Genomic DNA, 13,649 nt, shown 5'->3' on the forward strand with positions numbered 1-13,649 from the left:
GCTGCACCAACAAGAGTCGCGCTGGAAGCTGGCTCCGAGCTGCCTCACCAGCGGCGGCGACCACCTCTGCATCGACGGATCGCCGGCGACAGCGACCACCTCTGCATCAGCAGCGACAACGACCTCCGCTCTGGGCGGTACGCCAGCAGCAGTGACCACCTCAGGGTGAGCGCCACTGTGAAAGGTCCTCGCCCCCATCCTCCTACAGGGGGCGACAATGAGGCCATTAAAGCCAAAGAGTCAGGGACTCAGCCGCAGGTGGCCCTGATGGTCCTGGCAGCAGAGGCAACCACCTCTGCAAGGGGCAGCCTCACCAGCGGCAGCCACCACCTCAGCACCGACGACCATGGCCACCTCCGCACAAAAGGTCCTCGCCCCCGTCCTCCCACGGAGTGAGGACAAGACCATCCAAGAACGTCGCCACCACTCCCGCAGCGTACGGCGTCTTGGACGGTCCCCCTGTACGGCCGGCAGCGCGGGAGAAGCCATGGATGTGGCGGACCCGCGCACGGCGCGATCGTCGCCCGTGTGGTGGACAGACAGCCACGCCCCGACCAAACGGCAGGAGGCAGCGTCGGAGGCGGCGACAGGGCCACCCAGGCCAAGAGCCAAGCACGCGACAGCTGTCAGCGCCTGCACCTGGCCAGCCCCGCGTAGCCGAAGTTCGCCTCCTTCGTGTGGCTGGTGAATCCCTCTCCTCCCCCGAATGCTAGAGGAAGAAGCGGGCCGCTGGCCCATGCGGGAGGCAGAACCTCGGCTCGAAATGCCTTCCGCCCTAGCGAGGATGATGAACATCCTTGAAGCTGAGGGCAGGAGGGAAGCCGCAGCCCGGCTTGCTTCTCCCCACCACGAGGTTGGTGGTCATCCTTCTGGGTGACCACCGGTGGGGGACTGCAGCCGGGCTGCATGATGAAAATCCTTGAAGCCAAATGGTGGTGGAAGGATGCCAACTCCCATGGGGTTGCACCCCTCCAACAACAGCGGAAAGAAGACAAGATCGGCGACACCACCACGAGTGCACGCTCTCCGACGGTGAAGTCCCCGGAAGAGACGGCCTTGACGCGAATCCCTCCAGAGAACACCGGCGCATCCCATCTGGAGGCCTAGAAGGCGAAAGGGTATGGTGGTCGCAAGAGGAGCGAGGCATGACTACTGCCTAGGAGATCGACCCCTTTTTAAAGGCAGATCTCCCCGCTCGCGCCCCTGAAGTGTCACAGGGGAAGTCTCCCCCAGTGTGTACCAAGGATCTCACCTTATGACACGGAGGCCAGGCCCCCACATGTCATGCAAACTAACCCTAAGAGGGAGCGTGCGACTGCCCTGCAATTACGCGCCCCTTCATTTTTGAAAGTCGCCTAGAGGGGGGTGAATAGGGCGAATCTGAAATTTATAAACTTAAGCACAACTACAAGCCGGGTTGGCGTTAGAAATATGAACTAGTCCAAGAGAGAGGGTCAAAAACAAATCACAAGCAAATAAAGAATGAGACACGATGATTTGTTTCACCGAGGTTCGGTTCTTGCAAACCTACTCCCCGTTGAGGTGGTCACAAAGACCGGGTCTCTTTCAACCCTTTCCCTCTCTCAAACGGTCACTTAGACCGAGTGAGCTTCTCTTCTCAATCAAACGGGACACAAAGTCCCCGCAAGGACCACCACACAATTGGTGTCTCTTGCCTCGGTTACAATTGAGTTGATCACAAGAAAGAATGAGAAAAAGAAGCAATCCAAGCGCAAGAGCTCAAATGAACACAAGTCACTCTCTCACTAGTCACTATTTGATTGGAAATGATCTTTGGACTTAGGAGAGGATTTGATCTCTTTGGTGTGTCTTGTATTGAATGCTATAGCTCTTGTAAGGTGTAGGAAGTGTAAAAACTTGGATGCAATGAATGGTGGGGTGGTTGGGGTATTTATAGCCCCAACCACCAAACTAGCCGTTTGGTGGAGGCTGCAGTCGCATGGCGCACCGGACAGTCTGGTGCGCCACCGGACAGTCCGGTGCGCCAGCCACGTCATCTGGTCGTTGGATTCTGACCGTTGGAGCTTCTGTCTTCTGGGCCACCGGACAGTCCGGTGGTGCACCGGACAGGTCCTGTAGACTGTCCGGTGCGCCTTCTGACGCGTGCATGACTTATGCACGCACTGTAGCGCATTGAATGCTGTTGCAGGTGACCGTTGGCGCTGAAGTGGCCGTTGCTCCGCTGGCACACCGGACAGTCCGGTGCTCCACTAGACACTGTCCGGTGCTACACCGGACAGTCCGGTGAAATATAGTGGAGTGGCTCCCAGAATTCCCGAAGGTGAGTAGTTCGGAGTTGGAGTCCCTGGTGCACCGGACACTGTCCGGTGGTGCACCGGACACTATCCGGTGGCACACCGGACAGTCCGGTGCGCCAGACCAGGGCACACTTCGGCTGTCTTTTGCTCTCTATATTTGAATCATTTCTCGGTCTTTTTATTGGTTTGTTGTGAACCTTTGGCACCTGTAGAACTCATAGTCTAGAGCAAACTAGTTAGTCCAATTATTTGTGTTGGGCAATTCAACAACCAAAATCAATTAGGGAAAGGTGTAAGCCTATTTCCCTTTCAATCTCCCCTTTTTGGTGATTAATGCCAACACAAACCAAAGCAAATATAGAAGTGCATAATTGAACTAGTTTGCATAATGTAAGTGCAAAGGTTACTTAGAATTGAACCAATAAATTCTCATAAGATACGCATGGATTGATTTCTTCATTTTTAACATTTTTGACCACGCTTGCACCACATGTTTTGTTTTTGCAAATTCTTTTGTAAATTCCTTTTCAAAGTCTTTTTGCAAATAGTCAAAGTTAAATGAATAAGATTTTGAGAAGCATTTTTAAGATTTTAGATTTTCTCCCCCTGTTTCAAATGCTTTTCCTTTGACTAAAACAAAACTCCCCCTTAATGAAATCCTCCTCTTAGTGTTCAAGAGGGTTTTAGATATTAATTTTGAAGAGGGTATACCAATTTGAAATTATATCAATAAGATACCAATTTGAAAACACTACTTTTAGAAACAAATTAAAAGACTAAAATTTTGAAATTGGTGGTGGTGCGGTCCTTTTGCTTTGGGCTAATAGTTTCTCCCCCTTTGGCATGAATCGCCAAAAACGGATACTTGAGTGAAATATAAGCCCTCTAATCTCCCTATGGTAAATAACATATGAGTGAAGATTATACCAAAGTTGGAGAGATATGCGCGGAGCGACGGCGAAGGATGAGTAATTCGATGGAGTGGAGTGGAAGCCTTTGTCTTCGCCGAAGACTCCCTTTCCCTTTCAATCTATGACTTAGTTTGAAATATACTTGAAAACACGTTAGTCATAGCACATGAAAGAGACATGATTAAAGGTATATCAATGAGATATGTGTGCAAAACATCAATAAAAATTCCTAGAATCAAGAATATTTAGCTCATGCCTTAGTTTGGTAAATGTTTGTTCATCTAATGGCTTGGTAAAGATATCGGCTAATTGTTCTTTGGTGTTAATATATGCAATCTCGATATCCCCCTTTTGTTGGTTATCCCTTAAAAAGTGATACCGAATGGCTATGTGTTTAGTGCGGCTATGCTCAACGGGATTATCCGCCATGCGGATTGCACTCTCATTATCACATAGAAGAGGAACTTTGGTTAATTTGTAACAGTAGTCCCTAAGGGTTTGCCTCATCCAAAGCAATTGCGCGCAACAATGGCCTGCGGCAATATACTCGGCTTCGACGGTAGAAAGAGCGACAAAATTTTGCTTCTTTGAAGCCCAAGACACCAGAGATCTTCCCAAGAACTGGCAAGTCCCTAATGTGCTCTTTCTATTAATTTTACACCCCGCCCAATCGGCATCCGAATAACCAATTAAATCAAATGTGGATCCCCTAGGGTACCAAAGGCCAAACTTAGGAGTATAAACTAAATATCTCAAGATTCGTTTCACGGCCCTAAGGTGAACTTCCTTAGGATCGGCTTGGAATCTTGCACACATGCATACGAAAAGCATAATGTCTGGTCATGAAGCGCATAAATAGAGTAAAGAACCTATCATCGACCAGTATACCTTTTGATCTACGGATTTACCTCCCATGTCGAGGTCGAGATGCCCATTGGTTCCCATGGGTGTCTTGATGGGCTTGGCATCCTTCATCTCAAACTTGTTTAGAATGTCTTGAATATACTTCGTTTGGCTAATGAAGGTGCCCTCTTGGAGTTGCTTCACTTGAAATCCTAAGAAGTACTTCAACTCCCCCATCATTGACATCTCAAATTTTTGTGTCATGATCCTACTAAACTCTTCACATGTAGATTCGTTAGTAGACCCAAATATGATATCATCAACATAAATTTGGCATACAAATAAATCATTTTCAACTGTTTTAGTAAAGAGTGTAGGATCGTCTTTTCCGACTTTGAAGTCATTAGTGATAAGAAAATCTCTTAGGCATTCATACCATGCTCTTGGGGCTTGTTAAGCCCATAAAGCGCCTTAGAGAGTTTGTATACATAGTTAGGGTACTCACTATCTTCAAAGCCGGGAGGTTGCTTAACATAGACCTCTTCCTTGATTGGTCCATTAAGGAAGGCACTTTTCACGTCCATTTGATAAAGCTTAAAGCCATGGTAAGTAGCATAGGCAAGTAAAATACGAATTGACTCAAGCCTAGCTACGGGTGCATAGGTTTCACCGAAATCCAAACCTTCGACTTGTGAATATCCCTTGGCCACAAGTCGGGCTTTGTTCCTTGTCACCACACCATGCTCATCTTGCTTGTTGCGGTAGACCCACTTGGTTCCTACAACATTTTGATTAGGACGTGGAACTAAATGCCATACCTCATTTCTTGTGAAATCGTTGAGCTCCTCTTGCATCGCCACCACCCAATCTGAATCTTGAAGTGCTTCCTCTACCTTGTGTGGCTCAATAGAGGAAACAAAAGAGTAATGTTCACAAAAATGAGCAACACAAGATCTAGTAGTTACCCCCTTTTGAATATCGCCGAGGATGGTGTTCACGGGGAGATCTCGTTGGATTGCTTGGTGGAATCTTGGGTGTGGCGGTCTTGGAACTTGTTCATCTTCCTTATCTTGATCATGGGCATCTCCCCCTTGATCATTGCTCTCCTCTTGAGGTGGCTCAATTTCTTGATCTTCTTCTTCATCATCTTGAGCCTCATCCTCATCTTGAGTTGGTGGAGATGCTTGCATGGAGGAAGATGGTTGATCTTGTGCTTGTGGAGGCTCTTCGGATTCCTTAGGACACACATCCCCAATGGACATGTTCCTTAGCGCGACGCACAGAGCCTCTTCATCATCTAACTCATCAAGATCAACTTGCTCTACTTGAGAGCCGTTAGTCTCATCAAACACAATATCACAAGAAACTTCAACTAGTCCAGAGGACTTGTTAAAGACTCTATATGCCCTTGTGTTTGAATCATATCCTAGTAAAAAGCCTTCTATAGCCTTAGGAGCAAATTTAGATTTTCTACCTCTTTTAACAAGAATAAAGCATTTGCTACCAAAGACTCTAAAATATGAAACATTTGGCTTTTTACCGGTAAGGAGTTTGTATGATGTCTTCTTGAGGATTTGGTGTAGATATAACCGGTTGATGACGTAGCAAGTGGTGTTGACCGCCTCGGCCCAAAACCGATCTGAAGTCTTGTATTCATCAAGCATGGTCCTTGCCATGTCCAATAGAGTTCGATTCTTCCTCTCCACTACACCATTTTGTTGTGGCGTGTAGGGAGAAGAGAACTCATGCTTGATGCCCTCCTCCTCAAGGAAGCCTTCAATTTGAGAGTTCTTGAACTCCGTCTCGTTACCACTTCTAATCTTTTTGATCCTTAAGCCGAACTCATTTTGAGCCCGTCTCAAGAATCCCTTTAAAGTCTCTTGGGTTTGAGATTTTTCCTACAAAAAGAATACCCAAGTGAAGCGAGAATAATCATCCATAATAACTAGATAGTACTTACTCCCGCCGATGCTTATGTAAGCTATCGGGCCGAATAGGTCCATGTGAAGGAGCTCGAGTGGCCTGTCAGTCGTCATGATGTTCTTGTGTGGATGATGAACATCAACTTGCTTTCCTACCTGACATGCGCTACAAACCCTGTCTTTCTCAAAATGAACATTGGTTAGTCCCAAAATGTGCTCTCCCTTTAGAAGCTTATGAAGATTCTTCATTCCAACGTGGGCTAGTCGGCGGTGCCAGAGCCAACCCATGTTAGTCTTAGCAATTAAGCAAGTGTCGAGTTCAGCTCTATCAAAATCTACTAGTATAGCTGACCCTCTAACACTCCCTTAAATGCTACTGAATCATCACTTCTTCTAAAGACAGTAACACCTATATCCGTAAAAAGACAGTTGTAACCCATTTTGCATAATTGTGAAACGGAAAGCAAATTGTAATCTAAAGAATCTACAAGAAAAACATTGGAAATAGAATGGTTAGGAGATATAGCAATTTTACCCAATCCTTTGACCAAACCTTGATTTCCATCCCCGAATGTGATCGCTCTTTGGGGATCTTGGTTTTTCTCATAGGAGGAGAACATCTTCTTCTCCCCTGTCATATGGTTTGTGCACACGCTGTCGATGATCCAACTTGAGCCCCCGGATGCATAAACCTACAAAACAAATTTAGTTCTTGATTTTAGGTACCCAAACGGTTTTGGGTCCTTTGACATTAGATACAAGAACTTTGGGTACCCAAACAGAAGCCTTTGATCCCTTGTGTTTGCCCCCAACATACTTGGCAACTACTTTGCCGGATTTGTTAGTCAAAACATAAGATGCATCAAAAGTCTTAAATGAAATGCTAGGTTCATTTGATGCACTAGGAGTTTTCCTCTTAGGCAATTTAGCATGGGTTGATTGCCTAGAGCTAGATGCCTCACTCTTATACATAAAAGCATGATTAGAACCAGAGTGAGACTTCCTAGAGTGAATTTTCCTAATCTTGTGCTCGGGATAACCGACAGGGTACAAAATGTAACCCTCGTTATCCTGAGGCATGGGAGCCTTGCCCTTAACAAAGTTAGACAATCTTTTAGGAGGGGCATTAAGTTTGACATTGCCTCCCTATTGGAAGCCAATGCCATCCTTGATGCTAGGGCGTCTCCCATTATAAAGCATGCTACGAGCAAATTTAAATTTTTCATTTTCTAATTCATGCTCGGCAATTTTAGCATCTAATTTTGCTATATGATCATTTTGTTGTTTAATCATAGCCATGTGATCATGAATAGCATCAATGTTAACATCTCTACATCTAGTGCAAATTGTAACATGCTCAACGGTAGATGTAGAGGGTTTGCAAGATTTTAGTTCAACAATCTTAGCATGTAAAATATCATTTTCACTTATAAGATTGGAAATGGAAGCATTGCAAACATCTAAGTCTTTAGCCTTAGCAATCAATTTCTCATTTTTAATTCTAAGGCTAGCAAGAGAAGCATTCAATTTTTCAATCTTAGCAAGTAAACTAGCATTATTATCTCTAACATTGGAAATTGAATCATCATATTCATTTGAATCAACCTTAGCAATTAATCTAGCATTCTCATTTCTAAGGTTGACAATAACATCATGGCAAGTGCTTAGCTCACTAGATAATTTCTCACATTTTTCTATTTCTAGAGCATAAGAATTTTTAACCTTAACATGCTTCTTGTTTTCCTTAATTAGGAAGTCCTCTTGGGTGTCCAAGAGTTCATCCTTCTCATGAATAGCATTAATTAGCTCATTTAATTTTTCTTTTGTTGCATGTTTAGGTTTGCAAAAAGGGTGAGCAAGTTATCCTCTTCATCACTAGAATTATCTTCATCACTAGAGGATGCATATTTAGTGGAGGATCTTGATTTTACCTTCTTTGTTTTGCCATCCTTTGCCATGAGGCACTTGTGGCCGACGTTGGGGAAGAGGAGCCCTTTGGTGACGGCGAGGTTGACGGCGTCCTCGTCGGAGGAGGAGTCGGTGGAGCTCTCGTTGGAGTTCCACTCGCGACACACATGGGCATCACCCCCTTCTTCTTGTAATACCTCTTCTTTTCCCTCCTCTTTCCCTTCTTGTCGTCGCCCCTGTCACTGTCACTTGATAGTGGACATTTTGCAATAAAATGACCGGCCTTACCACACTTGTAGCAAACTTTCTTGGAGCGGGACTTGTAGTCCTTTCCCCTCCTTTGCTTGAGGATTTGGCGGAAGCTCTTGATGATGAGCGTCATCTCCTCATTGTCGAGCTTGGAGGCGTCGATGAGAAGTCTACTTGATGTAGACTCTTGCTTCTTCTCCTCCGTTGCTTTGAATGCGACCGGTTGTACCTCGGGCGTGGAGGAGTCGCCTTGCTCGATGATTTTCCTTGAGCCTTTGATCATCAACTCAAAGCTCACGAATTTACCTATAACTTCCTCGGGAGACATCAACTTATATCTAGGATCACCACGAATTAATTGTACTTGAGTAGGATTAAGAAATACTAGTGATCTTAGAATAACCTTGACCATTTCATGGTCATCCCATTTGGAGCTCTCGAGGTTGCGCACTTGGTTGACCAAGGTCTTTAGTCGGTTGTACATGGCTTGAGGGTCCTCGCCTTGGTTGAGCCTGAACCGACCGAGCTCCCCCTCGATCGTCTCCCGCTTGGTGATTTTGGTCACCTCATCTCTTTCGTGCGCGGTCTTGAGTACATCCCAAATCTCCTTGGCGCTCTTCAACCCTTGCACCTTATTATACTCCTCTTGACTTAGAGAGGTGAGGAGTATAGTGGTGGCTTGTGAGTTGAAGTGCTCGATTTGGGCCACCTCGTCCTCATCGTAATCTTCATCCCCTACGGATGGTACATGTACACCAAACTCAACAACATCCCATATACTTTTGTGGAGTGAGGTTAGGTGATATTTCATCATATCACTCCACCTAGAATAATCTTCACCATCAAACGTCGGTGGTTTGCCTAATGGGACCGAAAGTAATGGAGTATGTTTAGGAATGCGGGGATAGCGTAGGGGAATCTTACTATACTTCTTGCGCTCTTGGCGCTTAGAAGTGACGGACGCGGCGTCGGATCCGGATGTAGAGGGTGATGAAGAGTCGGTCTCAAAGTAGACCACTTTCTTCATTTTCTTCTTCTTCTCGCCACTCTTGTGCGATCGAATGCGTGAAGGGGATCCATCCTTCTTCTTGTTGGCGGACTCCCTTGATGGAGCCTTCCCTTGGCTTGTAGCGGCCTTCTCACCACCGATCACCATCTTCTTGGCGTGATCTCCCGATATCACTTTGAGCGGTTAAGCTCTAATGAAGCACCAGGCTCCGATACCAATTGAAAGTCACCTAGAGGGGGGGTGAATAGGGCAAATCTGAAATTTATAAACTTAAGCACAACTACAAGCCGGGTTGGCGTTAGAAATATGAACTAGTCCGAGAGAGAGGGTCAAAAACAAATCGCAAGCAAATAAAGAATGAGACACGATGATTTGTTTTACCGAGGTTCGGTTCTTGCAAACCTACTCCCCGTTGAGGTGGTCACAAAGACCGGGTCTCTTTCAACCCTTTCCCTCTCTCAAACGGTCACTTAGACCGAGTGAGCTTCTCTTCTAAATCAAATGGGACACAAAGTCCCCGCAAGGACCACCACACAATTGGTGTCTCTTGCCTCGGTTATAATTGAGTTGATCACAAGAAAGAATGAGAAAAAGAAGCAATCCAAGCGCAAGAGCTCAAATGAACACAAGTCACTCTCTCACTAATCACTATTTGATTGGGAATGATCTTTGGACTTAGGAGAGGATTTGATCTCTTTGGTGTGTGTTGTATTGAATGCTATAGCTCTTGTAAGGTGTAGGAAGTGTAAAAACTTGGATGCAATGAATGGTGGGGTGGTTGGGGTATTTATAGCCCCAACCACCAAACTAGCCGTTTGGTGGAGGCTGCTGTCGCATGGCGCACCGAACAGTCCGGTGCGCCACCGGACACTGTCCGGTGCGCCAGCCACGTCATCCGGCCATTGGATTCTGATCGTTGGAGCTTCTGTCTTCTGGGCCACCGAACAGTCCGGTGGTGCACCGGACAGGTCCTGTAGACTGTCCGGTGCGCCTTCTGGTGCGTGCCTGACTTCTGCGCGCACTGTAGCGCATTGAATGCTGTTGCAGGTGACCGTTGGCGCTGAAGTGGCTGTTGCTCCGCTGGCACACCGGACAGTCCGGTGCTCCACCGGACAGTCCAGTGAATTATAGCGAAGTGGCTCCCAGAATTCCCGAAGGTGAGTAGTTTGGAGTTGGAGTCCCTGGTGCACCGAAAACTGTCCGGTGTGCCAGACCAGGGCACACTTCGGCTGTCTTTTGCTCTCTATATTTGAATCCTCTCTCTGTCTTTTTATTGGTTTGTTGTGAACATTTGGCACCTGTAGAACTTATAGTCTAGAGCAAACTAGTTAGTCCAATTATTTGTGTTGGGCAATTCAACCACCAAAATCAATTAGGGAAAGGTGTAAGCCTATTTCCCTTTCAATTTTCGGGGCAACCAGCGGTCAGGAAGGCGGACCGCCGTGCAAGGGGCATGCAACCGCCCCACGATTAAGCGTCCTTTCATCTTCGCTGTATCTAGCGGTCAAAGAGGCAAACCGCCGCGCAAGAAGCGTACAACCATCCCACGGCTGTGCGCTCCCTCAGCTCCGCCACAACTGGCGGTCCAACTCAGGGGCCCAGGCCCACACGTCATGTAACCGGCGCGCCGGTTACCGTGTGCAAACAAGCCACACCGCTGCCTGTGCCAATGTCTTGTCTTCTCGGGACTGTCACGGATTCTGAAAAGGTAAAATTTTCAGAACCAGTGCAGCGACTCGAGGTAGCCCCGCGCATGGCCAAGCAATGCCATTAAGTACGACGGTCATGAGTCAGCCAGCCGTAAGAATAGGCACGACAGTTGTTATGGTCATAACCGGGCCGGCAGTAATTGCAGAAACAGGCACACGGAAGCAGTGGTCCAACCACCAGACAGACTCTGGTCCCACCTGCAGGCTCGCATCCTCCCCTGAGGCAGGACCGGGGGCCACTGTCAGTACCCTAAATCAAGGGTACTCTCTCCTACAGCATAAAGGCATCGCACCCATGCGACGTCTCCTGGCCACGCGGAGGACCGCGCCTAACTCCACCGGATGGGCGGACCAAAGGGTGCCACATGGCGAGGAAAGACACCATGCCTCAGTAAGACCGGACCCCCACAGCGGGTCACCGGGCCCCTGTATACATACAGGTCCGGAGCCCCAGGGTAGGTCCGAACCCCGGCAGGGTTCCGGAACGAGAAGGACCTTGGGGTATGCAGGGGTCCGATGCTGACACATGTGCAGGCCTTGCTCTCTGCTCCCCGTGCAGGCGAAGGCCCGCTGCTTGTGGCCCATGACATAAGCCATCGGGCCGAGCCTGACGTAAAGCCGTGTAGCCCCTGCATTTATTGAGGAGAGGACGCGCCGCCTGCCACTGCGCTGACGGGCGACGTGTCCTCTCAGCATTTAATGTGTCCCATCCCATCCGCTGGCAGGCAGCGTCAAGGTCATCCAGCAGGCGGCGCACCTGCTGAGTCTGTTGGCGAACAGTGTGCCCGTGCCAAGCAGCGTACTGTGTTATCCCTTCTACAAGAAGCTTCCCCTGCACGCCGAAGATACACAGATCTCGGACGACAGGACACAAGGGGATTGCCCCGGTAGCAAATATTTATAGCCCCAAGTGTTATATTCTCTATGTCCCTGGGCCCACATGTTGGGGCTCAGTGCCTTTGTGCATGCCCCCCTTCGGCTATAAAAGGGGAGGCATGCGACGTTACGAGACTCAGACCCAACTCTAGGCAGACACTCTCAAGTTCATACAAGCTCCCAAGCAATACATCACACAGTGGAGTAGGGTATTACGCTCCGGCGGCCCGAACCACTCTAAACCCTCGCGTGCTCTCGTGTGTGGATCCACCAGTCTCGTAGCAAGCAAAACGCTTAGGCCCCTCCTCTCTTTAGGATTTAGGGCGGGTGCAATCTGCCACCCGGCCGGGGAGATTTCCTCCCCAACATACATATAGGCATAAATAGAATTCATAAGATAACTAAACAACTTAGATTATCCTCCATTAAAGTGTAACTATTTTATATAGATCCATTTTATTTTAGAAGATTCCCTCTTATCTTAAAAGACTCTCTCCTATCTTAATAGATCCATCTCATGCTGGGAAAAGTAAGTGATCAAGGGCACAACTTGCATTCAATGAGCTCCTGCTCAGCTACTTCTACTTGTTGAACCTCAGAATCCACAGTGGCTTGCTCGTCTACCCGCATCAACACAATACATACATAGTATAGCATAAATTAACATCACATCAAACATGTAAATAAAATATACAGTAAAAATCTACATATTAAAATGAGATCATAGAAACTAGAATCACTAAATTTGGAGTTATAGATTTCAAGTTATGAATTTCCTAAGGTTTAATGTGCTTGAAATAGGATTAAATGAGAAATTAATTTTCTTACTATTTTCATGTCAAACAGAGACTCTAGGTGATATACATTAATATTACAAAATTTTAGAAATTGGAATGGGTCAATTTGGAGTTATTATGAATTTTCTACAAATTGAACAAGTTCTAACACTTATTTATACATTAAAAATCAATTTATGTGGTCATTTTCCTATTTCCATTACTCTCTGGATTGGGGGCCAAAATCTGAAAAGTGCGGGGACCCGCGCGTAAGTTTCTAGAGACACAACGAATAGCACCCAGAGGACCGCGGGTTGATTCACTAATATTATAAGGGTTCCTTTACAAACTGCGCAAGCGAAGGGGTACGGGCGGGACTAAGTCGCCCGATCAGAAACTGAGGGCTCAGATTAGATCTGGGTTCCGCGTGAATCGGAATGAAGCACCTACCACTAGATCAGGAATCAACGGCATGATTTTAATGAATCGGTTTTCCCATCGGAACCGCACGATCTCATCAAACGACCCACATTTGATCTCGCGAAGCGGTAAGCCTAATTCTAATCTCCACCGTTCAAACAACATCGGACGGCACCGACCCTTTCTTCTACCCAGAGCTATCCAGGTGCAGCAGCGCCGTCCTCCATAGCGACCGCACGCCGGAGGCGACCCCCCAGGTTACAATCTCTACACAAGCGAGTGCTATGTGGTATGGGGACAAGGACGAACACGATAGCGGCAAAACATACCCAAGATAGCAGCGCAGAGGTCGCAGTCCCCGTTGGCGCGCGGCTTCGCACCGAGGCGGCCCGCCAGGAACTCGGCGAGAGAGGTGGGCACGCGGAACACCGCCACCGCGCACAGCTTCGACAGCCGTGAACCCCGCACCAGGAAATGGAAACCGGACGGCGCACGACGGCTATAAACTCGAGGGTGCTCACTGGACGGAGAGGGAATTCCTACACTGGCGGCGCCACGACCCAGGGTCACGTAGAAATAGGGAGAACACAATGAAGGGGGCTACCGCGCGGTGAAGTTCTTATGCTGCGGAAAAGCATGCCAAAGGCGAAGATCCCGCCCAAGCATGGCGGCCGTTGCGGTGAAATCGGGGTCGTTGCAACGCGCGAGAGTTGGAAGATCTACAGGGTTGCGGTCGCGGACCCACCA

This window comes from Zea mays, chromosome 6 (genome assembly GCF_902167145.1).
Source record: "Zea mays cultivar B73 chromosome 6, Zm-B73-REFERENCE-NAM-5.0, whole genome shotgun sequence".
Taxonomy (NCBI): domain Eukaryota; kingdom Viridiplantae; phylum Streptophyta; class Magnoliopsida; order Poales; family Poaceae; genus Zea; species Zea mays.